Source organism: Festucalex cinctus, chromosome 3 (genome assembly GCF_051991245.1).
Source record: "Festucalex cinctus isolate MCC-2025b chromosome 3, RoL_Fcin_1.0, whole genome shotgun sequence".
Lineage (NCBI taxonomy): Eukaryota > Metazoa > Chordata > Actinopteri > Syngnathiformes > Syngnathidae > Festucalex > Festucalex cinctus.
The window spans coordinates 28,733,366-28,761,309 of NC_135413.1; the positions used below are offsets into that span (position 1 = coordinate 28,733,366).

Genomic DNA, 27,944 nt, shown 5'->3' on the forward strand with positions numbered 1-27,944 from the left:
AATGATCTTCAAGGCGTCGAGTTCTCTCTACAAGCACGGGCGCTCCATCTGCCCGCTTTTTTTCCGACCGACCTCATCTATCAGCGCGGCTGCAGCTGGAGGCGAAGGGAGCTGCTAAGTTGGGCCAGACTAATGGCTAAACAAACACCATTATCGAGCCTCGGCGGCCAAAAGGCGGGCTGGAAGGCGGCGCGCCGCAGCTGAGGTCCTTTAATGCCCGATCCCTGGTGCGCTACTAGCGGTGGCGGCAGGAAAATGAGCTAGCATGTCAGGCGTGAAGGTAAAAAAAAAAAATGAGGGCATACTGAAAGGTGCGGATAAAGGCAAACGTGAACTCAAAACAAAGCGGTAGTCATTCACGGGGAACTAAACCAAAAATGCTGCGATTGGCTGGCAAGTAGTCAACGAGCGTGTGCCCCGCCTACTGCCCAAAGCCAGCCGAGATAGGCTCCAGCATCAATTTTATGAATTATTATGAAATTACTGTGTCAATGACAAAGATGCAGCCATATTTCTATTAGATTAAAAAAATTCCACTTTTTTTGTTACCAAGAGTATGAAAACTAAAAAAAAATATTTGATTGTACATTTTATTGTACATTCAGAACAAGATACAAAATTTGTGATTAATTGTGAGTTAATTATTGAAGTCATGTGATTAATTACGATTCAAAAGTTTAAATCACTTGACACCCCCAGTTTGAAACATTTCATATGATTATGCTATGCCAATCAGTGATGTTAAAGAATATAACAATATTTACATACATGCTCCGCAATACTTGTTACTGATACCTGTTATCTTTCTTAAATATTTCATGTACTCAACACCAGAAGCACTTATCCCGGATTGAAACCCCCAATCTAAGAGCTGTGTGGAGGGGTTAACCACTAATTGCCATTTTAATTAAAAAAGCAAAAATATATCCAAAATTTTAAAGAGGAAGTCAAACCCCCCCCAAAATTTTTAACAATAATATGTTCTATTCAACCCCACTAGTCTAAATACGGTATTGTAGTTAATATTGCGTTAGTGGAATATGAGTTAAGCAGCAAAATACGGCAGTTTATATCTATATCAGAAGGCGGCCATTTTGGCACTTGCTGTTGAGTGAAAGTGACATCACAGTTACTCAGGTCTCATGTAAACAACCAATCACAGCTCAGCTTCAGAAAACAGGTGACCTGTGATTGGTCGTTGCCTGCGCCCTGAGCAGCTGTGATGTCATCTTCAGTCGACAACAAGTGGCAAAATGGCCGCCCCGTGAGATGGATAAAAGCGGCTGGATTTTGCTGCATAAGTCATATCATATGCCATGTTAAGACTAGGGAGGTCACATATAACATATTATTGTCAAGAAATGTTTAAGATTGTCTTCCCACTTTAAAAATGAGTGTGCTGCACTGTGATTGGCCCATCCGTCATTTGGATGTGTGGCTAAAGAAGCCTCACGAACAAGCTGATGAGCCCTACTTGAGCAGACTGGCGAGACCATTCGGGCGCGCGAGTCACCTGACCTGAATCGTTCATCTGCGTGTTCGCATGTCAGGAATGCACATTTGCCGATAAACGCATTTCACGCACCAATCAGTGCTCGCGTGGCGGCAATCCATCGGGCTGCTCTGCCGCCTGGCCGCCGCCGCTCGATCGCGCTCCTGATCACATTTCTGGAGCAGCCGTAAACACACAATCAAGTGCGAGCGAGCGAGCGGGCCACTTAATGAGAGTGGGTGATTAGGGCCCGCTGAGAATAGGCCTGACCTTTCCCTGCAGGGCAGCTCGTCTGTTGCACATGCGTGCTTTTATGAGTCAGCGGCTGCGAGGCTCCGCGGCCCCGCGCCGCTTCACATCAAATGTCACCGACTTCAATGGGTCAACCGGGCGGGCCGGACGAAGGGAAAAGGATACTGTACGATGTACGTGGGATGACAGATAGATGGGAGTTGCCCCCCCCCTTTGGCCACAAAAGGCCAAGACAATGCCATGACTCAATCTTGAAGTCTGGCTCTATCTAACACAGATCTGTCCAAACTGTCACCGCTGTTAAACCGCTATATTTGACTCCATTACGTCACTTAATTGAGCAGATAATTCATTAAGACGATGATCGATAAATGGCAACACAACTTTAAAGTGTTTTTTTTTTTTTTTTTTTAACAAAGTCCTGACGAGCCACAACTTTTGGGAGAGGCAATTATATGAATCGATAAACAATTATCCGAGCGTCGTGCGCAAATATTACTCACACGTGGCAGACGGACAGTCGAGATCGTCTGTTCACCCCTTCGCCCGGGCAAAGTGATTTTCGCAGCTTCGACCTGTCTGATGGTCTTACGCCTCGTTGGACTGAAGAGCGCTTTGGTGACTACAATGTAATCACCGCCAGTCGAAATGAACAGAAAAGCAAAGACTCGTCTAATGAGCTGTAATGTCGGAATTGCTTCGTTTCTCCGCCATTACTCTCGGGGCCAAATGAATCGTCACTTCGAGGGCTTTCGAGTCGAAAAAAATCTATTTCAATATTTTTGAAGGCGTGATCATCCGAGGTAAAACATTTGAGCAGGAGTGTGTGATGTCTCCAAAACTTGGCTCGGTAGCATCAGGAGCATTTTGGAGGGAAATTCAGTCGCTGAGGTCAGTTTTACTTAGCAACATGACATATTCCATGAAGTCCAGTTATTTTTACCCCTACTAGGTGCCCTTCATAAATAAACTAGACTGAGTGCAATTTCTGGAGAAATTGCGCGGGAATGCTGAAAGCTGAACGCTAAGATTTGAATGCATGTAGAATGCTTATCAAGTAAATTGAGAGCAGTATCAGACACCTGGTAATGATGGTAAGTTATATGTACGGAAGTGGGCGTGGAAACTTAGAGAAAGTTCAATGTCTGTCCCATTGAAAATGAATGGGGAAAAGTTGATATTGAACGTTAAATTGTGCAAATACTGTAAGTAATGTGGAATCAGACGATATATACCCCAGCAGGCGTGAATTTTTGAAGCAAGTTGAAATTTGAACAGTATAAATTGGAAGTATTATGTGGGAGTTGTTACACGGCAAAAAAGTGTGGAGTATAAAAATCAACATATGTGACATCTAGAGATCTTGTTTGATTGCTACAGAGCTTGAACCACATATAAGAGACCAATCATTCAAGAAAAACTGCGTATTTACTACAAATGTATCTTAACACTCTATGCCAGTAATGTATAAAGCGATCAATAAAGGTTGGGTAACACTGTACTAGACAGATGTGTGACACTAAACAGCATTTTTTTGTAATTGCAAAACAAAACTAAGCCATCTTGCTTACCATCTAAGAAACACGGGGCGCTAAGTAGCGGTAGTGGTAGTGGTAGTGGTACACCCACGGGCGACCCCTGCTTGCAGCCAACTACCAGCACCACTACACAGTGGTAAACAAAGCAAATTAGTACATTCACAACCGCTAGCTTAACGCTAACATATAATGGGAAATACCATTGACGGGCTAATGACTAGCATTTATGTGTCCGTGTTATACGCGTTCAGCAACGAATATTTGAACACAAGCGTTCAAGCAAAAACACGAATACAGACAATATTCACAGCAATATATTCTTTATCTTGGGCCAAAAAAAACAACTTGTATAACTTCATCTTACTGAGTCACTTACAGTAGTTGTGAAATTCTTCTTTGCTTGTGTCTGAATGACTGTTATGCTACGGAAAGGTTGGCATATTGCAATGAATTACTCACATTCCATTTTGCTCTATAATGACCGAGCAAATAATTTTTTTTCTCTGCTTTTACGAGGCCTTCGTAGATGAGACTCTAAAGGAGGAAGATCACAATAAACACAACACTTACTCCAACATCTATGCAAATAGTTGAGTGTAAATAAATTTAAGACGAACTATAGGAGTGGGCAAACGCTTGGTCTACAAGCATGTTCTGGTACAGAATAAAAACTTCTTGCTTTTCCTTTCCGTCATCAAAACCAGCCTTCGTTAAAAAGCGATGGGCGGGGGAGACGCGCTGCATGACGGCGGGGTTAATTAAGTTTGAAATCAGGCAGATGATCTGCGAGGCTGCCACTCAAAGTGCCAGACGCCCACTGACGTGAGCCACTTTCATTGTCTGTGAGGGGGAACAGATTTTAAAAGCCAACAGTGTGTAGCACCAACTCAAAACGATACAATGATTCATTGGCTTCTCTGTGGATTAGACGTCGTCGCCCAGCTTTTGTCAAGATGGAGTCGCTCCACCAACGCTCCAGTTAACAGTGCTTCCCAAGGGGCCTATTTTGCATTAAATATGCGCACCATCAAACAAAATTTCCACAAAGCGTATACAGTGTGTATACTGATTATAATAGACCACTTTCTCCAGACCGATAATGGTACGAGTACTCAAGTTGTCATCGATACGATATAAATACCACTCCTAATTTTTATTTTTTTTTTTTAATTGACAAAATAATCGTAAAGTACGATACTGGAATCGGCCACCATCGCAAATTAACTACTCAGTGTAAAATCTGGGCCTTAGTTAAACTGTCATGACTCGAGTCATGCAGGAGTAATGTTTGGGTCTTGTGGGTCTTATCTCATGTCTGTAGTTTCAGTTAGTTCTCTTTTTAAAAAAAAGCATCTTCGTTTTTATTTTATTTCGTCAATGAAATTGTTTTTTGAATTTTAGTTTTTTCGTTAGTTTTAGTTAACTAAAATAACCCTTAATAGCACCTGTGTTTTTCGACACCTTCCATTCTTACTTTGACCATCTCCAAACATTTTTGTTTTTATTTTATTTGAACTGAGTTAAATGCCATTTTTAGTATATGTCGCGGACCACGATAAAATGAACGGCGGGCCGCAAACGGCCCCCGGGCCGTAGTTTGGACACCCCTGATGTAAGGTCTCCAACACTAGTGGAAAAACGGATTCCTCATTTTTGTGAGGTGCCATTTAGCAAGGTCAAAGATGAACACGTTAGCTCTTATTGTACGATGATCTGCGGCTGAGGAGCGTTAAAACGTTTAGCATGACACGATGCACGTCCGTACGTTTACAGCAACTTGACAAATGGCCCGACATCTCAATTCTGATTCCTTTTTTTTTGTTTTTTTTGATGAATTGCTCAGCCCTCCGGTGATTACCATTTGCAATCAAATGCAGGCACACAAAGGTCATCAGGAATTAGCCTCCACTCGTCGCATCGCTGGAAAGAAATAAGCCGCTTTAATCAGGTTGCAGATGGCGCGATAAGGAGCAGGCGGGCTTGCATGGCCGAGGCGTGTCGGGCGATGGCATCTGCGCGCCGTCTCCAAAGGTTCCACGGTGTCAGGTGAGCGCACAAACATTCTGTCACATCAAGCCGTCCGAACGTGGCGGTAAGGCGGCGGCATCGGAGCGCCGGGTCGACCCGCGGGGTTGGCTGGCACATAAACACCAGCCTTGACCCGGTGACAGCGTCGCGTTAGATGGCGAGATAGCGCTGACGTCTGCCAGCGAAACCCCGACGTTCCTTCTCTTTATCTCCTCCTCAGCCTTCTGACGATAATTACAGGTGCCCGCCGCCCCCCCCTGTCTCGGAAGGAGTCACGCCGAAGCCGGCGAGGAATTATCACCCGGGCCATCACGAAAAGCCAGCAAGCCAAGGTCAGGCCCTGTGTTCAATTTCACTTTGATTCCAGTCCACCTTACTTTCTCCTCTAGCACTTATCCACTCCTCCCTCCTGGCCCACGCACACGCTGCGTCCATGAATTTCACTCCCAGGCTAACCTCTATTTCCAGGACAACCGGCAGCTTGACACTTATTCATTTATAGCCCTGTAGAGTGGAAATCGACAAGTCCATTAAAAAAAAAAAAAAATTAACTCAAGCCTTCTTTTTGAATTGGCCTCCGTCTCTTCCTCTACTAATGCTTGCTTCAAACACTACATCTGGAAACAATGTGTCAATGAATGCAGTCAGAAAGAAGCATTCTAACAAACAATAACAATAGTAGAGAATGAGTGTACCCTCTCTTGTGTACGCCAGTCACAAAGTTGTCATAGCAAATTATAAAATAAACCCATTTAAAAGGAAATTCAACTTGTTAAATTCCTCCCCATTTACTTCCAAATTCAGGTTTGCCGTCTCATTCGCATCGAATTGATAGCGGGCATTGACTGGAACTAGAACTACTACTTGCTTTCACATCTAAGATTCATGGGAAATGTAGTCCTATTATCCACTGCATTACAGGAGACCGCAGTGTATGGGAGGGACCGTTCGAGCTCCGGCTTATATGCTTTTGCCATGCGGATACTATTTGTGTGCTACGATGTTCTGTCTCCTCATCTGTGCCTCTATCTGTTAACAGCTGGCGAGTGGCGGCGACACTCAAAACATCATCTTCTTCTTCTTTTTCTTCTTCTACTTTCATTTTCGGCAGACAGTGCATTGCTGCCCCCACCAGTCAAAAACATCCGTGTGAAACCTTGCTTACTAGCTTTAGCTCCCCGGCGCGTAAACTTAATGAGGGAAAAATACACGACGAACCGAAGTGGGCCGAACCGAACATGCCGTACCGAAACATATTAATACCCACTCGTGGTTACACTCTTAGTTGCTACTCGCCGGGCAGAGAACGAAAGCTGAGCCTTCTAGCAGTATAGTTCCAATGTTACAATGTGTGACCGGCGCAAGGTAAACGGCACAGCTACCAATAACTGTCGGGACAGAGCAAAACCGGCTGGATAATGGTGAGTGCATTGCCTTGTTCAGCATTGTTGAACTGTCAACCAAGACAGCATTTAGAACTAGCGATTTGCAGGTTAAGTTGACGTTAGCAGGTGTGTTCCTCTCTGTCATTTTGGTTTTCTGAGGGTGGCAAGACAACGGCGTAATTTAGCAAACCGGAGACTGCAACATTTACGTCTATGACAACTATTAGCTTAACACTTGATGCAGAGTGGTCACAGAGACGGAAATTGACAAGTCTATTCTTTTGGAATAAACCTCAAGGGTTGTTTTTTTTTTTTCTCTCTCAAAACGGCCCCTGTGCCCTTCCATCTCTCCCTCCCTCTCGTCGGCTGATGCTTGGGTGCTCATTCCGCCAGCCGCCAGGGCTGCCGTGGTCTGGTGAATGCAGCCAATTTCTCCGCTTGCATGGAGACGTGGGAGAGACGGCGACAGCAAAGAGCAGCTTAAAATGCCCGGCGGCGTTCAGACACCTTCCCTCGACGCTACATCACTAACAGGCAAACATTTGTAACCAAAGGTTTTTACTCCCAACTGGATGTTGTGTGGCAATTTAAAAATGATCTATGCAAATGCAATTTCACTGTGTGTCATCCAACACGGCCAATTAATGAGCAAGCTTCTCCAGTCCAACGATAAATTAACACGGCTAGATATAATGGCGAGATTAATGTGTTTTTCCAGCACTCGCCTAATTGCCAGAAGACTCCGGTAAGGCTAACGTGAGTCGCCTTGTTTCTCTATGCGAGAGCGATTTAAGAAGTAGAAGGATAAACGGAATTAACTAACATCATTTATACAAACTTTACTGTCTCTCCAATTTGCCTTGATTGGAGTGAATACCTGTTGAAAAGTGATGAGCCGATATATTCCATCCATGGAGAGCTTGTATTCACTTAAACTCGAAATAATTTTAGAGTGCCTAACACAAGTTGCTGCAGTCTTAAGTTTAAGCCAAGACCACATTAACAGGATGTCTAGACCAAGACTGAGGCAGCTCAACACCAACTCAAGACAAAGATTGAGGAGTTGAGGACAAATGGCCAAGTCTTTAAAGAGTTAAAATTTAGTCATGACCAAGATTTTAAGGAATTAAGACCAAATTAAGATGAAGACATAAAGGGGTTGAGACCTAGCCACACCAAGACTAAGACAGATCGGGATTAAGTTAACACCAATATTTTGGCAAATTGATATTAAGTCAATACAAAGACTTGTGCAGAACAAGATCAAGTCGAGACCAAGGCTTTAAAGAGTTGAGGGCAAGATCTCCTCAAGACCAAGACAAACACAGATGAATACCAAGTCCAGAAAAGTTGAGGAGTTGAGACCATGACAGAGGCATATCAATAACCAAGACTTTGAGGAGTTGAGACCAAGTCGAGACCACAACTTTGGGAAACCAACTCAAAACCAATAACAGGGTGCGATTTGCAGAATTTTTTCAACAAATAAATAAAAACAGAAAACAAATTTGGTGTCAAGACATCAGTGGGACCACACATTTGAGTGATTGTTCGCATTTCACAAACGAGAGACCTTCAAAGATCAATTAGGGAGGTTATGGTGATCTGTTATGGATCATGGCAATGAAGAAAAGTGCAATACATGGGTCAGGGTCATGGATAGCATCGGAGTTGCTTATCACAATACTTGCACTTGGGTCGTATCCAATTGCAGTCTATTTATTTACAAACACCACAATGCAAAGTTGAAGTACTGCTGAATCCGGACCAGAGACGAGACGTATTAAAAATACAATCAATCCCAATACGAGGACCCTTCCGCGAGTCCAATCTCTAATACCACAGAACAAGTGCAGCCACACTTTCATTTATCATCAGAAAACAAATCAATAATTGGTCGGAGAGGCCCGTGTGTGCATGGATGGCGTGTTTGGTAATGAGAAACGAACGTTAAATGCAGAGCGAACATGCAAGGGGAGGTAATGGAGACGGTGACAATGAGTAATCCGTCGGGGAAAATAGGGGAGGAAAAAAGGCAGAACACGAGCTCCCGGATGCAAAACAGGCACATCACCAATGAGGAGGCCTTTTGTTTAGAACCTCTCCACTGATTGTTCTCGTCACTGACGGCGCGAACGCTAATCCACCGCGGAAAGGGGAAGCGTGAGGATTTACTCTAAGTATCCTTATTAGAGGGACTTGGCTGATATGGCAAGGAGTGGGTAAGTAGGTAGCGAGGAAGACGGGTCTTGTGCGGTTGTGAAGACACCGTAGGTGCTGTATGAATCTTTAATACGAGGCTTAATGGCGAGGGAGGGCAGGAGGGAGGCGTGGAGAATATTAAGAGCGAGTCGGAAAAGGAACGGAATCTCCGAGGAGGCTAGTGAGCCACCCCGTATCACAACACTCCTGATAAGTGGCAGCCTCCCAGGATCAAACCTAATTCTCCACAGCGCTCCCTTTCAGACCGAGAAGCCGCCGGCAGACATCAGACTCGCCTGAGTCTTCAGAAACTAGCAGACAGGCCTGATGTTCTGATAAAAAAAAATAATAATAATAAAGATTGAGGCTTCCCAGGTGTTGCTTTTCTTCATCTCTTTTGTTAAACTCACACTGTGGAAAATTTGGCCATGGTACGCTGTTTTAATTACACGCAGAATGAGCCTAATGAGTTATATCTGTTCCACCAGAGGCTAACACACACCCAATTAGACCCGAATCAAAAAAGGATGGTAGCGTCAAGACAAGGGAAGTGTGCTATTCTTTGTTCTCCCGTGCTATTCATCAGGTAACAGCGAGGCGAAAGACAGCGCTTAACTTCCCAAAGGTGCTGATGTCACGATCAGATGTGCGAGCGTGAAACTAATTAAAAGCATTTTCTCGTGTCAGCGGAGGCGGGCGCAGGTGGTTGCCTGCGCTTGTCAGTGGCTCCAATCACTCAGCGTCTCTCAAATGCTGATGATAATCACAGGAGTGGAAAATTGTGTGTCCATAAATGCAAAGCAACGCGGCTTAGTATTATTGCTTGTTGCATTCATGCTTGTTCATGGTTATTTGCAGATATTCAGACACATTTTGATATAATCAGTAGAGATGAATTCATATTGTGTTCACCAGCGGTGGGCACTTCCGTCTGTACGTCGCCCCGTCAGTGATGGATTCCCATCTTTCGGTGAGTGCTCTATGGCGCGAAGCCTTGAAAAAATACACGGACTGAGAAGGACCTTGCGTACTGAACTGACCCGGATCGACGGACGTAAACCTGCTTCAGTCAGTTGGTGTATTTATTCGAGACTATGCGCCATAAAGCCCTCGCCGAAAGGTAGTCAATGACGGACCAAAAAAAACGGAAGTGTCCACTGTATTTACATTATGAAGTGAAGCACAAATATTGATTTATTTCCCAAATCATTTGGGGCGGCACGGTGTTTGAGTGGTTAGAACGTCTGCCTCCCAGTACTGACGACGCAAGATCGAGTCCAGGCTCCGGCCTTCCTGGGTGGAGTTTACATGTTCTCCCCGTGCCTGCGTGGGTCTTCTCCGGGTACTCCGGTCTCCTCCCACATTCCAAAGACATGCATGGAAGGTTCAATGGCCGCTCTGAATTGTCCCTAGGTGTGCTTGTGAGTGTGGATGGTTTGTTCGTCTCTGTGTCCTGCAATTGACTGGCAACCAGGTCAGCGTGTACCCTGACTACTGCCCGAAGCTGGCTGGGATAGGCTCTAGTACCCCCGCAACCCTTACCCTTGAGGAATAAGTAGTTAAGAAAATGGATGGATGGATGACACCATGGTGCCCAGTCGGAAAACAGTGGAGTGCCTCACGAGATCGGGGATAAGATCCTGGTCCAAGGGAAGGAGTTAAGTATCTTGGGGTCTTGGTCACAAGTGAGGGAAGGATAGAACGGGAGATCGCCAGGCGGATTGGTGAAGTGTCTGTTGTGATGCGGATTCCGTATCGGTCAGTCGTGGAGAGAAGGAGTTTGAGCCAGAAGCTCTCAATTTAACCGGCCGATCTACATTTATACTCTCACCTTCACGAGCTGTGGCTCATGACCGAAAGAACAAGATTCCAGACACGTGCCCGAAATCAGCTTCCTCCGCAGGGTGTCAGAATCTCCCTTAGGGAAGAATCCTAATCCTGAGCAGCAAGAGGAGCTAGATGATGTGGCTCAGGCATCTGATTAGGATGCCTCCTGGTCGCTTCCATGGTGAGGTGTTCTGGGCACGTCCCATTAGGAGGAGTCGACCTAGACCCCGGCTGGTGTGGGAACGCCTTGGGATTCCCCCTGAAGTGCTGGAAGTAGTAGGTAGAGGGGAGAGAAGTCTGAGGTTCATTCCTAAAGTTCTGCCCTCTCAACCCGACCCCCCGCATAAGTGGAACAAAATGGATGGATGCAACGGAAGAAACTTTTTCTTTAGTGCCCGCTTGAAAAAACATCTTTTTGTTCAGGAGGATTACTCACATCATTTTGAATCATATACATCAGGAGTTGTTGCAGAAATGGAACCTTATCTCATCCCTTTTGTGAATTTGCGGCATTTGAGGAAGTGTATAATGGTTTCCCGCAGGCGGCACAACAGGCAAGCCAGAGAAAGAGAACATTTGGGAACAAGCAGGGTCTTCAATCTCCACAGGTTCCACCGTCAGCCATCGACTTTCATTTGCCATCTGTGTGCGCTTTCTCAGAATTAGCCGCACCGCTAAAACGGAGTTCTGCGGCGCTTTGCTCTGACCTTGATTACAGGGCACAGCTAAAACCCCCGCCGAGGGTTTTCTTGTATCTTTTTGTGGCCCGAGAGTTACACATGAATCAAGTGGCCGCGTATAAAATGTGTAGCTGCCCATATGCTCATAGTGGAGGTAATGTTAATGATAAGTGGCATCTGGCGGAGCCGGTCCATTTCCTTGATTAGTTCTGTTCCTACCTCCGCCGGCGGGTTTATGGGCACGGCAATCCGCGCAGTGACTCGTCCCTGCAAGTCGTGTTTGAGTGGTAGGCAAGGGTGGGTGGGGTTGGGTTTTTTTTTTCCTAAGTACCCTGATTGTTACCATGACGACCGTTGACAAGAAACGAGAGCGTCGGCCTTGGCCACCATGGCTTGCGGCGCTCGATAGCTGCGTGAGGCCACCACGTGGGAGATATTCCCAAGGTTTATAATCACTGCCAGCCGCCAACTCAAGTGGCTTGCGCACAAAACGTGTATTTATTTATACGCGCGCCGGGTTGAAGCCTGCCTGGGAAAGTCTTCTGGCCTAAGCTTTCCAAAATCCAACTTAGCAGCTTTGTCACGAGCGACAATCTCCAAAAGATGAAGGTTTTGGAAAAAAAAAATATATGTATCAACAGCTGTGTTTACGTGCGGGAGCACTCGGTTATGTTACCCGGCGATCTGGATCCAATTGCTTTGCGCTCTTTTGCTTTTTAAGACGACAATCATCAGCTCACGCTCCATCGCGCTCTTCAACCCACAAGGCATGCGGGAGCAGTTCACTCAAATCTTCTCATTTTCACTAATAGAAAACGACATAACGCACACTGTGTACATACAAAAAAAAAAAAAAAAAAAAGTACATACCCATGATGTACAACAGTAAACTAAATGCAACAACAAACTATCCAGACACTTGCCAGAATGAGCCAGACAGCGAGCGTGGACACATATCGCCTGCAGCTAAGGCTGTTGCTGGCATTGACAAAAAAAAAAAAACAGACAGAAAAAACAAATTCATTGCGCTGAGGCGCGCCAGATGAGTCTCATCTCCTCATCAACTTGCGCGCCCAAGTTTCATTAGCGCACACATAATAAAAAAACAGGCACGTTTCTAATCTCCACGGCGGAGGCGGCGGCGAGTCGGTGGATGGTGTCGATAAGGCAGAGTTAATCTCAATCACAATAAATAACATTGATTACGATGGCTCAATGCTGGGGGGGGAGTTGTTGAAATGAAAGCACAGAAAGGAGGAAAGCGGCCTGACAGGTGTAATGAATCAAATATAATCAGATGGGGCGTCGCCAGAGATGGCAGACGACTGCCGCGGTTCGGTAAAGGTCAATTTGGATTGTTAAAAACGTCTGAGATGGTGGAGTGGTGTAGAGCACTGCTGCCACATAGTGAGAAGGTCTCTGGTTCAATTCCTTGCAACTTTTGGGTCTCTCTCTCTCTCTCTCTTTCTCTCTCTCTGCAAAAAAACTTGATAAACTTGATTCAAGTCAGATGCTCATAAGACAAGTCATGTTTTGTCGCTCAACATGGATGTCTGCATATGCTCTTCAAAATCGCCCATCTTAACTTAGTAGTAGTGCTGTCACTATCGAATATTTTTAGAATCGATTACTCTGTCGATTATTCAACCGATTAATCGACTAATCGGATTCATTTGAATTTTAGAATGAATTTTGAATTAAAGTGTATTCCAGAAGCATTCTCTTCCCTGACTATTGTTTATTAACTGGTGATTGGTGATTGATATTGTAGTGTTTTACCAGTTCGGTCATTGTTTTCCAAAGTAAAAAAAAAAAAGAAAAAAGATGTTTGCAATTGTCTGATGGTTAACTCATTTGCTCCCAAAAACATACATAGTAGGGCTGGGAATCTTTAACTGTCTCACGATCCAATTCAATTACGATTTTTGGGTCTACGATTCAGAATCGATTTTCGATTCTCGATTCAAAATTATTTGATTAACAAATGATTACAGATATGCACAACATTGTCATGATCTACTCCAGTTTGCTTTGCAAGACAAAATGACAAATAGAGACATTAAAGTGTCTTTTTTTTTATTTTATTTTTTACTTAAACATTTATTAATTTTGTATTGTGCCTTTTTCCACAAAACAGCATGTGGGCTACAACTGCCTTTTCCCCTTCTTCTCTATTTCTAATTTACATAAAAACGATTTTTTGATATTAATATCAATTTGATTTGATTAATAAATGAGAATCTCGATTCTTTTATGAATTTATTTTTTTGGCACACCCCTAATAAATACGTTCTATTTTAAATGTTTTAAGTGTCCCAAAGACGTGTATATACGTTTTTTTTTTATGCTAGCACATACCGAAGGCTTTGATGCAGCCTCTCAACTGCAAAGAACTGTTGAAGAAATGGTAGTTATTACACAATCGGCCAGCAGGTGGCATCATAGCAGAGGAGAATAAGAAGCTCAATTACTCACAATTCTAACTAGATTTGTGAATAATGATGAAACTTAACTATATTCTAATGCTAATTGCTGTAAAACGGAAACAGATAGAAGTATACTTTTTTTTTTCCTGATGAAAGAAAATGCTCTAATCTTTCTTTGGTCTGTTCCATGTTTTTATAGCAATAGAACACAATTTTCTGTGGGCCTTAAAAAATCAATCAAAGCCCAGTAAAGTGAAGGCGATTGCTTCTGTGAAAATGGCTTCTTTCATGAAGCACTACAAAAATCAGTCAACAATTACTGTCGATATGCTTAAATCAAAAGCATTTTTGACTATTTAAAAGTAAAAATGGCTCCAAACGATTACTCGATTATTAAAATAGTTGCCGATTAATTTGATAATCGATTACTTGTTGATTAATTTTGACAGCTCTACTTAGTAAAAAGAAAATGAGTACAAGTTGGTGGTATAAGGTGGTGGAAGCTTTATAAAATTTTCATAACCTTTACTCTTTTCACTGTGTCACATTCTTTGGGCATCAATCGGAAACGGGAGGCTCGTTCCCACCGCCGTTAATAGCATCAGGCCAAACCTGTAATGACGAGCGCTGTTGAAAAATCATCTGCGCACGCTTTGGGTGAAGAGGCCATTTCTCCGCAGAGGCAGTTCACGCCGGGGTCGCGGCAGAGACGGATTGTGCTGCGACTAAATCCAATCGCGGCCCGCAACAATAAGTTCTTGGCGGCGGGAGAAGTGGCACAATTATTCTCAAGCTCCGCCTGAACGGGGTTCTACAGCGGCAGGCGCACGATTAGCGGTCGTTTCTTATTCATTTGATCTTGTGGCGAAATTGCTCGAGCGTTTGCATCATCCCGACGCGGAAGAGCGACGACCTTGCCGGGGTTGCTCTCGCTATGCCGTCTTGTGTTGACAATGCGGGCATGTTCAACATCACGAATCGGGGATTGCGCGGTTTGCTGTAAGGGATTATCGGTCTGACCTTTGGAGTTTTCATCCATTTAATCGTTACATCAGAAAACAAAACACACAAATAGGCAAAAAAATAATAATAATAATCGTCAGCAGGAAGGTTTTGTACATACCTCTGAAGGTCACATGATTGTTTGATGAGATGTAAGGCTACCACTTGGCCATGAATACAAAGGCGCCCTTTTTATGACAAAGACGCATGAGCTACACTCGAAACACAATGACACTGAAGCCGGAAGCATTAATCACCAAAAAAAAAAGCTTACGGTCACAGGGTGGACGTCGCATATAGTCATTTTATTTTATTTTTTAATACGTTTAATATCAAAGCTCTTTATCCTATATAGAGTGGCGGCGTGATTTGGTTTGACGCGGCGGAGAGAGCAATCCTCTTACTGGCGTCTTTACCGGGTCAGCAGTGGAAATGGACAGAGTTCAGACAGATGGGCTCAGAGGGGATAAGGCGGGAATAGAGATAAAAAAAAATAAAAAAAATAAAAATAGGGAACGCCATCAACTCAAGCTGGAATTTGGTGCTGAGACAGAAATATGGTTTAAAAAAAAAAATCTAATCAAGACAAGAGACCGGCATGTGGACTTGGAGGGGGGGGGGGAAGCCGATTAGAACTGTCAGGAGCCATCGACTAAAGGATCAGCTTTGTTTGCAGACTTTCACAACAACTTTTCCCTTCATCAAAATATGATTGTGGGGCCAGACGACAGGCCAGGTGCCGACATGACTGATTACTCAGTTTTTTAATTTGACGACATGTACACACAGTGGATGGTGTTGTACAGTGCATCTCTCCGATGAAATACAATTCGATTGATTTAGTGGGATTACGATTGAATTCAGTATGGTACCGCTGAGTTCCAAAGAGGAGAGCGATATGTACCTAAAGAAATGACATTTTTATTACCTCATCAAAGAATAAAAAAAATTTTCATGCGGCAAAATAATCAAACTCAATGTATTCTTAATTAATTGTAATTACCTCTTGATAACGTTCAACTATTGGACATCGGTGTTCCAACTATGTTTTGCATTTTGCATTATTAGGGTTGGAACACCCATGTAACTAGGGGCATGGAAACCAAATAAATAGAGAGGGTGAGGAGAGGAATCTTCAGAGAGTGCAGGAGTGAATTGTATCAGTCAGTTCCTCTCCTCTCTCCTCGCGAGCTTTGAACTGAGTGTCTTCTCTCCTTTTTTGTCGTGTTCAATAAATGTCAAACAGAGAGGGAATTTTAAGGACTTTTGAAGAGGGGCTTGAAGGGTCAATTGTTGTTTTCAAAGATAATTAAGACTTTGGAAAAAGCTCATCTATGCTAACCGTTAGGGGTGTGAATTGCCTAGTACCTGACGATTCGATTCGTATCACGATTCACAGGTCACGATTCGATTCGATACCGATTAATCCCGATACGAATGGTCACGATTCGATACCGATTAATCCCGATACGAATTTATAAGTCGATTGTTGCGATTTTTTTCCATTCAAATTTAGAAAATACTATCAGTAAATTTGTACATGTACACTGTAAGATTTGTATGAATATATTTATCTAAAACTTGAGGCTTATAACCATGAGTCACTGTACACAAACAGTTTGCAATCTGTTTCACATTTGAACAGCATTAAAATAAAAATATTAAGGCTTAATGTGCCGTTCATATAACATTCTTCCATGCTCAAGGTGTGAATCCTAAAAAAAAAAAAAAAAAAAAATCGATTCTGCCGATTATTGAATCGATTCGAGAATCGCGCGATGTAGTATCGCGATATATCGCCGAATCGATTTTTTTTAACACCCCTACTAACCGTGATTGCCACTCATACATTTAACATTTAACAACTATTATTCTAAAGCATGGGTGTCAAACTCATCTTAGCTCAGGTGCCGCATGGAGGAAAGTATATTAGCAAGTGGGCCGCATCGGTAAAATAACGGTACATAACTTAAAAACGATTGCCGTCAATTATACGCAGATTTTGGCTATTTGTGTGCCAGCCCTAAATTACGGAGCTCAGCTGTAATCATATTGTTCCAAAAAAATAATACAAATGCAAAGGGAACACGGCAACACTTTTTGAGTTCTGGAAGTGTTAAATCTACCTGTTTTGCATATATATTGTTCCCAGAATGCATTGCGTGGCGCAGTTAATGACGTTATAAGGACGCTAATCCTTGTCATATATATTTGTGTCACCAGTAATTGAATTTGTGTCGTATTTAACACGTTTGTCGGTCTATGATTAACAATAATAATAATAATAATGATATGATAATTTAACAAACCGTAACTTTAAGTTGTATGTAAAATAATGACACCCAGGACGATTCCCTCGTACAAGTTGCATTGCTCATCTGAGGACTGCTTGTGAAGTTACAAATTTTATATATTTTGATTGTGGCCGGCTGATTGATTAGTCTGACAGTACATTTAAAAAAAAAAACATTTTTAACTTTACAAAATCATCCCGTGGGCCGGATTAAACCCCTTTGCGGGCCTGATCCGGTCCGCGGGCCTTATGTCTGACACCCCTGTTCTAAAGGATGTCACGGCAACAATATTTCTTTTAATGTTCCTACTTGTGAAGAATTGAGTCGAATCAAAGTCTGACCTGTTAACTGTGCAACCCCCCCCCCCCGAAACTTCACGTGGCCTCTTCCCCAAGCGCCCCCCCGGCCATGAGGTCCCTGTAAAAAAGGACTCGTGGCCAAGTGCTCTCTGAAGTGAAGCTTTGATAAAAATGTGCCTCCTTTCCACTTGGACGCTCCGATCTGCAGGAAGCAGTCTGCTGCAGAAATTGCTACCGCCGCCCTCCCTCGACCTCCCAGCATCTTTGAGGGAATGAAAAGACGCAGGCGGGCGGCAGTCCCCGTCCTCAAGGCACAAAACACAAGCCTGACAACGCCGCGACGAGCAATCCCTCTCCGCGGGGCCCGTCCAAAGAAAAGTGTCGATGCTAACAAAATGGCGTGACAGCCACTCACTTATGTTAACAGGCCGCGCGCGCGCGAGAGCGGCATCCGTCTGTCGCCGCTCGCTTTTTAGTTTGGGAAGAGGGCTTACTTGGAGGAGGGGGGGACAAATGATGCGTCTTTCCTTACATAGAGGGACGGCTGCGCGGGTTGAGATGGGGTGAAGGAGATGCGGGATGGAACGCTAGTTTGGGGGAAATGGGGAAAGTTGGGGGGGGGGAGAAGCCCATCAATATCCTGTCACGGCTGCCTGGGCAAACGCTACGCTGTAGAAATGCTGAGATAACACAAGACAGATAAGTCGACTCCCTCGCTTTCTAATAAAGGCCCACAACAGCGGAAGAAAAAGTTGACTTGACCTCAGCTTGCTGGAAAACCTATTAAATAATCCTTGTCCGGGGGCATCGCGACGCCGGCAGTCAACACGCAACACATCCTACAAGTTCGAAACTAACTTTGCAACTGGCTGTGCTGCTCCATCAAAGTCTGGTTTGGTTGCTGCCGTAAAAATGGACAAAATCAGACCGCAATAGAGAGCTAGAACTTGCAAAGAATCATTGATATTCGCAACTCACTCTTGGGGACTTGCACGCTGCAAGAACCAACCCTTGCTAACCCTACAGATCCTGGTCACTACCTCTTCCAGCTACTTCCCTCAGGTGGGTGCTATCAAAACAGTTGATATATAAAAGCAGTGAATGATTTCATGCTCCCGTTTGACGACAATTTTGCCGCCGATATTCGGCATTTTGACTCATATTAGCATCAGCCAAAGAAAGCATCTTAAAATTGGGTAAACATCCGTGAGGGGGTATTTATTTAAATGTTTCGCCAACTTTCGAAGAGACTAACTCACTGCACTTTTTGTTTTTTGTTATAACAAACATTAACTCATTCACTCGCAGCCATTTTGACAGAAGCAATCCCGTTTGCTCCCGGCTGTTTTACTGGCTTTTGACTGATTTTGCAAGGCCCACAGAATATTGTGTTCTATAGCCATAAAAGCGTATCTGTCTCTATTTTTGACCACAACAAGCACGTGGCAACTAGCCACTCAGCACGCAGCTAGCACATGACGCTAACGTAGCATTCAGCATCCTCACTCGTCGTTCGTTCTTCTCAAACGTCCCAAACAGATTCACCTCGAAAAAGCTTGCTCGCAAAAAAGCTTCTCAATGACATGTCTTATCAGCTGAACAAAAACAGGAAGTAGAAAGTATAGTCGAGTGTAACTAGTACTTACCAGACACTTGCTAATCCACCTGTATCCTAGTGTGGAGTCATTTAATTAAGAAGGCAGAGGCAGCAGCAACAAGTGAGTGAATCCGTGTGCCGGCCGGCCCTGCAAACAGACAACAACAAGCATCCTTAGACAAGAGCTGGCTCTCATAACCTCGTTGTGTGAGCGTGCTAAAAGTTCACAATCCTGACAGTTCCCTTGTAATCCTTTAAAACATAATCAGCGGTTCAATAAAAGAGCTTTGCGTGTCGAACGGCGCGAGCACACGGGCCACGTTGTGCTTCCGGTGGTGTTTACAACCTCTTTGTACCTCTCAATGACAGACAAAAAAAATAAATAAATAAAGAGCCGCAAAAGCTCTCGTAATTGACCAAATACAAACGTTTTAGGGACAAACAATGCACGTTTTCAGGAGGAATTGATCCACTCCGTTTTGGTGTAAACACTCATCTGCAGGGTTTAAGACACTCATCACTCCAGTCTCTTTCAGAGCTCGAACCGTAAATCGGGTATTTATCCACCTTTGTCTTTTATACGGAAGCAAGACATTTACTGCCACTGTGCGCCGCAATTGGATAATTACATATCAAAACCAGCGTCGGGCACGACGTACAAAATGATGGATGATGTCAGACAGAAAAAAAAAAAAAAAGCTTTCAACACAACAGAGTAGTAATGTCAAAAGACAGATGGTTGTTAATCGCTAATGCTAAATGATATCTTGGTTGACAGTCCAAAAGTGATAAAGAGTCGGGATGGGACCTGAGTAATATCGGGACAAAACAGTAAAGTTAGCAAAACCCGTTAGGATGTGAGACCCAAGGCTGCCCCGAACAAGTTAAAGCTTCTCTAGCTAACTTAGCTTAGCGTAGCTTCCTCCAAATGTGTTTTGAACACATCGTTAAGCAGTGATCAAGTGCGAGTGATTACATGAGTAATCGATGGGAATCATGGATAGGACAATTGTGCCCTACTTTCTATATATTAAAACTTATTACTATTAACTCTTAAAGGGATACTTCACTTATTTAGCCCATTATAGCAATTAAAAGTTAACACGTCTATAATTATGGTAATTTGATACTTGCATTATTTTTCACGTACAATTAGTACCTTGAAAAACACATTTTGTTACTTGCTGTCGACTGAAAATGACCAATCACAGCTCACTTGTTTTCTCGGTTTGGTCATGTGACATTCACCAGCTGAGCTGTGATTGGTTACCTGAGCCCTTGTGATGTCATTTTCAGTCGACAGCAAGTTGCAAAATGCGTTTTTAAAGGTACTAAACTATACATGAAAAATAATGAAAATATCAAAAATATTAATGTTGGACTGCCAAAAATGGCTAAATAAGTAAAGTATCCGTTTAAAATGGAGAAGCTAACGTTAAAGTACATAGATTCAAATGTAAAACAATGTGCAGTTAATATTACGACAAATGATGTAGTAGCAGTAGCATTCACATCTTTGTGGCTAACACGTTTCCTGTTAGCTTGAAGCCTCTTTTTCGAGGAACGTTGAGTCATCGTGTCCGCCAAAATACCGCTTGTTGTTGAAATGAGTTGAGTCATCTGCCATCATGAAGCGCAGACTGTATCTCAAGGTTGAATTTGCTTATCTCAAGGCACTACTTGTATTGTCTAAACACGTCAACATGTAGTAGGAAAAATGTTACTTAAAACATTGGCTGTATAGCCGAGAGTTTGGAACAAAGAAATTCAAATCGCATTTTAGAAGGAGTCGAGTTTAGTGGTCATTAAAATGTGCCGACAAGACCAACACAGCAATTCATTAAAAATGTTTTGGTTGACATTATTAAATATGCATGATTATTAGTTAAAAAGTACTACTATGCATTTAGAAAGCAAAAAATACATTCTATTTTTTGTTCAGTTTCTAACAGCAGTTTAGGGAACGAGGAAACACTTTAGCCATGATTTCAATTGGCATGCACATTTTTTTTTTTTTTTTTTTATTAGCCATACACGCCAGCGGAGCGTGGCCATCTTTCAATTCTGCATTCCAACCAATTACACATGCAAGAAAAGCGCCACGCCACACAAAAAGATAGTCACCGCGCCAATTTCCTTTGCCCCCGTCATATCCCCCCCCCCACCGTCTTTCCCGACTGAACGACACATTCAAGCCAAAAGTGCCTATGCCGAGGAATGGAAAGCGAGTTTGCGACGGGGAAAAGGAAGCCGTCAGTTCAACTAAAAGCCAGGCGAGGCGGCTGCCTTTGATCAAGCGCGAGGGTGGATTAGAGCGGATTCTCCACAAGTTTCACTTAAATCCCAATAAGGGTCGACAGTCGAAATCCACCAATAAACTCGCACGGCAAAGATTATCGAGATAAAGGATTAACGCTACATGTGTTTTGCTTTTTCTTTGGATTTTCTTGTTATTTTTTGTGTGTGTGTGATTCCACCACGGTAAGATAATCATAGAGCAGAAAACGGAAATATGTCTTTCAGCTGTGATTCATTTACAGTATACTTTTTCATTCTTAAGAAATTATATTATTATTATTATTATTATTATTATTGTAACAGTATGCATGTTTGAACATTTAAATTTAATTTTAAATATTGGAATATTTGAAAAAAAAAAGGTTAAATAAATTATTTAAATAAACTTTTAAACAGACTGAATTCATTGCATAAATTTTGTTTATATTAAATTCAGTGATCATTTCATGTCCCACTAGTGGGAGCCATCGTACCACACTTTAGGAATCACCGCACCCTACATACACAACGCTTAATTCCTGCGATCACTACAATAATACCAACAAAACTAATAGCTCGCATTCAGTTTTCACTATTCATGGGACCCAAGGACACACAGTAATCATCCATTCAGCCATTTTCTATAACACTTTATCCTGTCCAGGGTTGCCATGAACTGAAGCCGACCATGTAAGGCAGACTGCACACTAAAATGGTCGTTAGTTAATTGTCTATCAAAATTTAAAAAAAAATTATATTCATACTGTCGCTGAATTAACACTTTGTGAAAAGAAATCAGGCAAATGATCCGCTTTTTTATTCAATTCAATTCATTTTTTTTTTATTTCACTCTAAAGTAAACGAAATGAAATGACACAGAAATAAGTAAAAGTAGTTTTGTCTGCCACTGATCAACACAAAAAAAAATAATAACAAAAAATAAATAAAATAAAATAAATCAACACAAAATGAATGACCGTGAGCGGCCAAGATGCTTTCAGTGTAACAATACTGCAAAATAATTCAACTGCATGCCCTTGTGCTATATATATTTTTGCAGTAATTGTGCTTTTACATATTTTTTTAAAAATACAAACAGACTGAGAAGATTTTGTTTTATAATCCAGATTGTTCCACACCTTGTAGGAATAATTGTAAATAATAAGTTATCATACATTTGCTGCCATGAAGAACTGCTTCTGCTTGCAATGAAGAATGCTTTTCTCTGTTCCCACTCACATTCACACAGCCTGGCAATTTAAAGATGACTCAAAAAGCTGAAGAACCACAACATCTAACGCAGCCGAATGGTTCGAGCCAGTCTGCTGAGGTCTCCTGTTTTCTATTAAGAAATGATTGCAAACTTGACCACACATCTACTCAGCAATCTTCCGCTCACGTGCACAACATATAGACAAACAAGTACACTGTGTTCCAACTATGCCTTACATTTGCATTTTTAGGGTTGGAACACCCGTGTGGCTCGGGGCGTGGAAAACCAAATAAATAGAGAGGGTGAAGAGAGGAATCTTCAGAGAGTGCAGGAGTGAATTGTATCAGTCAGTTCCTCTCCTCTCGCCTTGCGAGCCCTGAAATGAGTGTCTTCTCTCCTTTTTGTGTCGTGTTTAATTGATGTCAAACAGGTAACCCTGACACAAATGAAATCTCCAATATTTCATGTGGAAATTATTACAATTGATATAGTGTGTGTAATCATGAGGGCATTACAGGATGATTAAAAAAGAATGACCCTATTTCATGATCACATATTTTGTAATTAAATGAATCAGAATAAGGGAGTGGTTGTTTGAAAGATCAGATTTCCCAGTTTTCTATAATTGTCACGTGACACTGATAGAATCATGAGTATGGCAGCAACAGCTAAAAAAAAAAAGTGCTTGGCCTCATAGATCTCCTGACTTCACAGTTTGTGATTTTTTTTCTCTGGGGGTTTGTAAAGATAATTACCAACTGACCTGGAAAACTTAAAACATCGATTAACAACAGCGATCAATTCAATCAATTGATCCTGATGTGCTTCAACGTGTTTGGGAAGAATTCTCATATCGGATTGATGTTGTTTGCGCTGCAAGGGGAGGCCATATTGAGCACTTGTAACATGTGAAAAAAAACTTGAAAAGTGTTATTTTTTTGCTATTTTTCCTTCACAGAATATTTGATCATGAAATAGGGTCATACCTTTTGAATCACGCTTTATTTTTGGAATGTAATGCCGTATACTTGGGTGAGCAAAGGTCTATTTTGTATAAATAGTGAGTAGTTCTAACTTTTCTTACGTTAAAATGTTATCTAAAATGTCTTCTCAACATCTAAGGCCAGATTTAACAAGATCCCAGATAGCGGATGCAAAATTTCCCGTTCACTCTCTATCAGATTGCACACGTAGTTGGCAACCTTTAGAAACGGAGTTTTTAAAAAAAGGGTTTGCACTTTAGGCCGTTTTCATCATACAAAGTTCGGTAGAGCACCAGAAGTGCAAAATGAAGTTGATTGTATACTTGTGTGTGGTTATGTCAGGTGAATTATAAACACAGTGAAATTGACTTTGGGCCATTTGAAAGCATGTAAATAGATGAAATTGGGCACTTCGTGCAATGCAAACACTATTGAGTAGACAATTGTCAATGTCGTCTTTCCCACCATTCTTCCTTTTCTTATGATGGATGTTGTCGAAAAAAGCAGGTCGTCAAAGGCAAGGGTTTATGCCAGGTGAGGACTCGGAGAAAGCAGTTCTCCGGGGGGTATTAACGAGTAAAAATTGTGATGTTTTCGTCCGACAGAAGCCCTGCGGTTTCTTTTGAACTTTCGGTGTCACGCCGTCGACGAGAGAAAAAAAAAGAAAAAAAAAGTCTGGCAGTGTATTATGTCTGCGGGGGCGGACTGATGAGACCGCCATTCACACGTTGTTGTTGTTGTGTCGTCAATCACCCTCGCGTATATACAGTAAATGATTTTTCAACGCGCCGCCGGCTGATGGATAAGCAGAGCGACGGGAGGAGGTGGAGGACTTCTCCGCTCGCTTCAAGGTGAACAGAAGATGCCGACGTGGCATCTCTCTCTCTCTCTCTCTCGCTGTTGCGCGCACTTTTTTTCCATTTGGCCGCTAAAATGATGCGCCCCGGGCCAAAGCCGTGATGGGTTCCCCTCGTGGCGGCTTCCCTGCTTTGGAAGGGAAGACGCGAGGGGAGAGGAAGACGAGTCATGTGTTGAATGAGAAGCTGTCAGGAGATGCTACACCTCTTCATCGGGCCTGGTGGTCCTTCCGCTGCCGGCAAAAAAAACAACAACAAAAAACGGCAGGGTGGCATCTGTGCAGCTGGGTTCCCTACTCGATACCCTCCAGCTAATAATATACAAGTGAGCCACTCGGGGACACATGAAAAGGAAAAATGTGAGAGATCTGTTTCCACCAAACGTTTCACTTATATGGTGAAAAGTGGAACTTCAAAAATAAAACATTTTTATGAAGCCACTCTGATCAAATTTAAGAGCCCAATTCAATGAATGGGACCATGAGGAGTGTGCGATTTGGCTAAATAAATCACAATATTTTTCCAGTTTATCCCTAATAAATCCTCAGATTATTTTTTTATCTGTAGAACCAAATTGTTATTTATGATGTACGATCCAATTTTTGTTATGTTAAATTGCAAAAAACACATTTTCATATTTTGTCTGTGACATTTTGACCAAGGGTGTCATGACCGGGTCATGCCAGGGTTAAGTTTGGGTCATGCAAGGGCATGACAGGGTTATGTTTGGGTCATGCAAGGGTATGACATGGTTATGTTCGGGTCATGCAAGGGTATGACAGGGTTATGTTAGGGTCATGCAAGGGTATGACAGGGTTATGTTCGGGTCATGCAAGGGTTATGTTTGGGTCATGGTACTGTCATGACTGGGTCATGACAGGGTTATGTTTGGGTCATGCAAGGGCATGACGGGGTTATGTTTGGGTCATGCAAGGGTTATGTTTGGGTCATGGTACTTTCATGACTGGGTCATGCCAGGGTTATGTTTGGGTCATGCAAGGGCATGACAGGGTTATGTCTGGGTCATGCAAGGGTTATGTTTGGGTCATGGTCATGGTACTTTCATGACTGGGTCATGCCAGGGTTATGTTTGGGTCATGACCATGAGGACAAGTGTCTGTTTGGAACTGATGTAACTAGCATCTAGTTTCAACTGTTAAGATACTATGTGAAGTCAGAAGTTATGTGATGTCAGGAATATTTAATCTCTTTATCTGGTCAACAGCCAATCAGATAATTCCATGTCAGTCCTGTTACCCACATGTCTAGCCACAGCCAATCAGATCGATTGGCTGTCTATATAAGCCTGACTGAGAAGTGTATGTTTTTGTCTGATTATTTTCCTCTGTCCATCTGGCCACCTGTCCATGCCTCTGGATCCATGATGCCTTCTCGTTGTTTCTGGTCAAGTCAAGCTAGTTCCATGCCTCTTGATGTTATGCAAATAAAGTGTTAAACTCTTATTTGTGTCTGGATATAATGGATGTTAACTTACTGGACAATAATTATTATATGACATTGAAGTTTGAACATGAGGAATAAGAAATTTTATGACACGGGAGGTGTCAATTTTTGGAGCAAGTTGAAATTGCAACAGTGTAAATCGGATATATTATGCTTTCAGCATTCACACAATAACTTGAGCGGACATTGAAAATAATGGTACAAAATTTCATAGTCACTTTGAAATGGACGGACTGTAAACCAAACCTCCCTCAACGGGTTAGCGGAAGGTACGTTCCCACCGCCATGTATAAAATGTTTGCTTGAGTAGTTTTTGAGTAATTTAGCAAAACACAGCGGCTAGCCTACTCGCTAACGCCAAGACGTCAGCATCAAAAGAGCAAGTTTGTGCCACTAATCTGAGCAACAGAAAAGTCAAGCCAGTCCCCACAATGACAATGCTAACAATGTCTGAGTTTCACCTCATCTAAATTTGAATCAACTCACCTGTCTAAATGTAAATGACAGACGCCGTTTCTTCTTTCAGGGAAGCAATTGACCTCACGTAACATCTTATTTTTCGGCTGACAATTCACACATTCAAACTAGTACGTCGGTAGAGAAAAAGGCGAAAAAAAATCAGCATTCGAGCCATTTATCCTGTTTTCGCAAACCCTCTGCCGCTTTGCGTCATTCAAACGAAATCTGAGAATTGATTGACTAGTGGCGTCATATGACGTGATATGGTGGAAAGGTCTATTAGGCCAATCACATTTAGCTTTTTAATAGTAAGGGAGCTAGCCAACTTTAAAAGACTTTTGCTCCTTCATATCAGCGTCGGGTTTGATCTGTTGCATTATTTCCTCGCGGCACTTTGTTATGTTGGATGCCACCTTCAAAAGGCGCGCGGCAATCCTTTCTGCCTGCCTCTGTCCCCGAATTTAATTGCGTCGGGTCAATTGATCTCGTGAATTTGCGAACAGCAAAAATTGCGGGGGTGGGACACGGCTAAAGGCAGCGCAACTCCTGAGAGAGCGCACGCTGACTAAAAGTTGAAAGCATCCCTCCAGTGACGAAAAAGGCCAAGAGAAAGAAAGATGAAAGAAAGTCCATGCTAATTTACTCCGAGCCGTCATTCGCAATCTTTCTCTCGACACTCGCGCACCTCCTGTGGTGCCGTGTTCTCTATTCTTTGGCACCCAAGCACAATTAACCTACAGACGCTCTGGGTGATCCGATGGAAATATTTACTTTGAACGGAAGAAGCAATTTGTTCATGTTTGTGATGAGCCCTTCATTTCGTGGCATTAATAATCTATAGTATGGCGGAAGACAAATCCAAGGCTAATTTTAACCTTGAGAGGGCCTTTAAATATACACCCTCATTTATCCCTAATGACAATTTCAAGACGTTATTATTGAATTAGTTAAGAACGCAAAGGCTGGGCTTCTAAGAGTAAAGGCGTCTGAAGTTGGACCTGAAAGACACATACATACTTGTACTCTCACTCGCACACACCATTACCCCACATCATCTACAGTCATCATTTCAGTAGGAAGGTACTAGAAGGTGTACAATATTGCTGCAAAAAATACAACTATATAAATTTAAAATTGAAATGCAGCTGAGTGAACCTACGTAATTCGTCAGGTTTAGGCACCATGACACGAATAGAAAAAAAAAAAAAAAAGGAAAGAAAGAAAATGTAAAACTCCCAAAGCGCAGACACAAATAAGATTTTATCTATTTATTCACATTGAGAGGCAGAAACTAAGAGAGCTGTACACAGGAACAGTGAGCAATAATCCAGCAACACTAACATCTTTCAGACAGCTTATATAGAGAATCGATCAATCTCATCATAGATTGTGGCAAGACATCGTATGACGTGGAAACATCACAAAGTACCAAAGATTCCTGTCGCCACACACATCATCTAGGCATCGTAGAGTTCTTACATCATATAACACAAAACGTACAAAAACATCATTCAAACATCACTCCTTCATGACTCACGAGACTCGCGAGTCATGACAGTTAGTACATACAGTATACCCTAAATTACAATCTCAAAACACTTGAATATAGATTTCAAAACAACATACAGATGTTTGCCATTCTATTATCATCTTAATTCATTTTTGACTC

General features: G+C 42.5%; 1 protein-coding gene across 1 annotated transcript in view; it reads right to left on the reverse strand.

Moving 5' to 3' along the window:
* Positions 1 to 27,944, reverse strand: part of plxnb2b (plexin b2b) — a 221,873-nt gene that overhangs the window by 88,186 nt on the left and 105,743 nt on the right. The window contains exon 3 of the mRNA XM_077517377.1: positions 19,072 to 19,170. The gene's annotated coding sequence lies outside the window, so the exon portion shown is untranslated. The remainder of the gene's footprint in view (positions 1 to 19,071; positions 19,171 to 27,944) is intronic.